General features: G+C 43.0%; 1 pseudogene; it reads right to left on the reverse strand.

Moving 5' to 3' along the window:
* Positions 1–1,642: 1,642 nt before the first annotated feature.
* LOC102486121 (40S ribosomal protein S20 pseudogene) lies at positions 1,643–2,039 on the reverse strand (annotated as a pseudogene).
* Between the last annotated feature and the right edge of the window lie 2,291 nt (positions 2,040–4,330).

The raw sequence follows: 4,330 nt of genomic DNA on the forward strand, positions 1-4,330 counted from the left end.
TAAAGAAGCACACGCATAACCGTATCTCAAGTTTTGTTTCATATTTTGAAAACATAATTTAGTTGTTTTGTTTGTGCTCCTATGTATCTTATTTTATGTATTAAAAAGTTTTCTGAAATGAGTACCTTCATTTAGAACATGTCTGAAGGGATTCATAACACTGTTCATTAATAAAAAACTAAAAACAAACTAAATGTCATCAATAGACTGAATAAATCAGTTGCAGTATATTTACACAATAAGATACCACCCAGAGATGAGAATGAGTAAATAATTGCTACATCCAGCAATGTGGATGAACCTCACAAATTAAGGCTGAGTAAAAGAAACCAGACAGAGAGTCAGCAGATGACATAGTGGTTAAGCCACTGGACTCCCGTGTGCCTGACCATGGTTCAAGTCCCAGACCCGGCAGCTTGAAACTCATACCAGGCATAAGTGCATACATGCCCCAAATCCCAAGACAAGAATGAAGGAGAAGGGATTAAGTCATGGCTATCTCCTCAGTGGGTGATTTCTTGCTTTCTGTCTCTCTGTTGCTCTGGTGAGCACATGTTCCCTCTAGCAAAAATCTTTAAAAAAAAAAAAGAAAGAAACCAGACACAAAAGGGAGCATTTTCAATATATGAAATGTATGATTCAGTGTACATAAAGTTCAAAAACAGGCTACCTAATCACTAGCGTTAGAAGTTAAGATAGTTTACTCTTGTAGGGTGGGGATTGGGAGGGAGTGGGGGCCTTTGAGTCATGTGTTAACCCAGATGCTAGCAGTAGGGATGTATTTATTTGTACAGATTCATTGAGCTGTGCATCTATGATCTGGGCACTCATAGCTGAACTTCAGTAAAAATCTACTTTAAAAATGGGGGCCCATAGGCCTGCCAAAGGAGTTCATGGAACAGAAACAATTAGGAAGCCCTGGTCTAGATGGAGAGACAAACCCACAGAAATCAGGGTGTTAGACACAGCCTGGCTTTCTAGTTACTCCTGACCCCACTACTCCCACTATTCTGTCATATTGCCTCCTTAAGCTTTTTTTTTTTTTTTAAAGAATTATTTATTTATTTTTTTAGAATGATTTTCTTTTATTTTAACATTATTTATCTTAATTTGACCAGAGAGGGACAACAGAGTAAGAGAGAGAAGGGAAGTGAGAAAGCAAGCTGCCAAGTTTGCAACTCGAACCATGGTCAACCATGTGGGAGTCCAACGCCCTTAACCACCATGCCATCTGCTGGCCCCTATTTATTTAAATTTTTAAAAAATTTATTCATTCATTTATTTATTTATTATAATTACTTTTAAATTTAATTTAATTTATTTATTCATGTATTCTTAATTTGAGCAGAGAAAGACACAGAGAGAGATAGAGAGAGAGGGAAACTGAGAAAGCAAGCCATCAGGTCCGGGACTCGAACTGTGGTTGGCCATGTGGGAGTGTCCAGCACCTTAGCCACCACACCACCTGCTGGTCCTGTCATTCATTTCAATTTGACCAGGGTGAGACACAGAGAGAGAGAAGGAAAGAGAGAAGGAAAGTTCAAGTCCCACCAAGTCTGGTACTCAAACCGTCATCAACCAGGTGGGAGTGGCCAGTGCCTTAGCCACCATGCCACCTGCTGGCCCAACCTCCTTATTTTTTTTTTTAACAGATGATAATCAATTTATAAAAATAGTTGACTTAGGCATCTGGAATGGTGACTTCAACCTGAACTCCTGGTTCGGTACTGATGGAAGTAATCTGTTTAACAGTCTCAGAAGGACCGTGCAAATCAATGAGTCGCTTGTGGCTTCTCATCTGGAAACGATCCCAGGCCTTAGAACCTTCACCACAAGGTGTTTTTCTTGTAGTGATTCTCAGAGTCTTGGTAGGCATCTGAACTGGTCCTTCACCTTGAGATTCTTTTCCTTTGCACCTCCGATTAAGTCAGCACACACTTTCTCCAGGGACTTTACGTTGAGGCTGGCTAAAGTAATTCTAATTCAGTGAATGGCCACCCTGACTCCACGGGTGTTCTTCCAGTATCTTTAAAAGCCATGGCTGCGGCACGGCTTCCTGACCGACTTGTCCCTTGGCGAGAGCAAACACAGTGAGTCAGGAGCAGAGTGGGTTGCCGGGCCTCCGCGCCACCTGCGTCTGCTTCTTTCGCGTCAACCCCCTTAAGTTTTAACTCATATTTTTCAGGCCACATACCCTAATTTTTTCATATTGAGAGTATGCAGCTATAGAGAAGGAATTAGAAAGTACTGTGGAAGTACAGAGAAGGGAATTGAACCATTAATCTTGTCGAGGGTGGTCAGGGAGAAATCTCATGGAGAAGGTGATTTTTGAGCAGAGCCTCAGAAGATAAGTGGACTCAGCTGAAGGACTTGCTGATCAAGAAGGCAGTACCAAGAGAAAATAGGAAGGGAGCTGTGTTTGGAGAACAGCAAGTCCTCTGGTGTGGCTAGTTGGTAGGGCGGAGGGTTGGGGGGGCGTTCGTGGGACATACGTGAAAGGGTGTGTATTGTGCTAGGTGGAAGTGGCCAATCTGGGGGTTTCTTTCTTTTAAAAAAAGAGTCTTGCTCTGTGCTGAGCCTCCTGCCTCAGCCTGCCGAATAGCTGGGATTACTGTCATGCACCACCATGCCTGGCTTTTAGGGTGTGCTGGGAATTGAACTTGGTTCTCCTGTGTGGACTCAGCCTGAGGAATAACAGTGCCTGTACCAGTAGGCCACTACAGCAGGGATTTGTTTTTACTTTTTCCTAGAGGGAGATAGAAGAAAAGAATGCCTGAAATATAAATGTAGAGCTGGATGGATTTCACAAATTGAACATACCCACTTTCCTAGCACCCAGATCAAGAAAATAGAACATTAACAACCCATCAGCAGCTCTTTCATGCCCTCTCCCAGTCAGGACTACGCCGTCCCTGCCAAATGTAACCACTCTCCTCATTTCTAACACCACAGACGAGTTTTGTGTTTGATCTAACGTGTAGTTTTCTGTGTCTGACTTCTTTCACTCATGTTTCTGAGTGAAACGTGTCTAGACATGTAGCTGCAGATTGTTGCCACTAACTCATTAGCAGGGAAGCGTCATGTTCTAACCTCTTTGTTAGAAAAGCCACTCTAGGGGCTGGTAGGTGGCACGGTGGTTAAGACGCTGGACTCCCTCTGGCCAATCGTGGTTTGAGTCCTGGACATAGTGGCTTGCTTTCTCACTTTCCCCCTCTCTTTCTGTTTCCCTCTGATCAAGTTTAATAACAAGAAGAATAATGAAGGACCAGCAGACAGCATAGTGGTTACATCTCTGGACTCCCACATGGCCAACCATGATTCGGGTCCTGAACCTGGTGGCTTGAAACTCACATGTGTGCATGTGTGCCTGAGATCCTGGGAGGAGAATGGAGAAGGGATTGCAGTGTGGCCATCATCCCCCGGGGGGTGATTTCTCACTTTCCTTCTCACTGTGTCTGTCTCTCTCTCTCCAGTGAGCACATGCATCCTAAGGCAAAAACCTCTCGAAAATTAATCATAACAAATAAAATTAAATAATTTTTTTTAAAAAAAGAAACTCTAAGAGTTTTGAAGAGTGTGGAATGGAAGAACAATCGGACCCATGGAGAGAACTAGAGAAATAATCTAACCAAAAGGTGATGAGGATGCAACATAGAGTTCAAACAGTGGGGATGGCCAACAGGCGGACAGGTCAGAGCTCTGGAGAAGCAATTCAAAACATGTTTCATTTGCAGTGTTCTTCAAACAAGAGAACACCAAACTGCTCAAAAGCTGAGGAACAGTAATTGACCACGGCATTTGTTTGGGTGCTTCTCAAGATTTAAATGAAACAAGTTCCATCTCTCTAAAAATCTATTGTCATAGATGACAGGGATGAGACAGACAAAAAAGCCAATACAGGGACCAGCAGTTAGCATAATGGCTATGTCACTGAACTCCCATGTAGCCGACCGCGGTTTGAGTCCCAGACCTGATGGCTTAAACTCACACCGGGCGCATGTTCGTGTGTGCCAAAGATCCCAAGAGGAGAATGGAGGAGAAGGGATTGCGGCGTGGCCATCCCTCCTAGGGGGTGATTTCTCGCTTTCTGTCTCTCTGTCTCTTTCTGGCAAGCGCAGGCACCCTATAGCAAAAACCTCTCCAAAAAAAAGCCAATACAATGTGGATAAATAAAGAGTGTCCCATGAGACTTTAATGACCTCAAATATTATTGGAACAGTTTTTGAGTTATTTTTCTTAAACATTTTTTGAGTGGTAGAGTTTCAATATAAAGTTTAGATTAGTTAGGAAAACAAAACCAGGATAGAGGAGATAACAGGAGTAGGGGTGT

Source organism: Tupaia chinensis, unplaced genomic scaffold, assembly GCF_000334495.1.
Source record: "Tupaia chinensis unplaced genomic scaffold, TupChi_1.0 Scaffold138666_1, whole genome shotgun sequence".
Taxonomy (NCBI): Eukaryota; Metazoa; Chordata; class Mammalia; order Scandentia; family Tupaiidae; genus Tupaia; species Tupaia belangeri.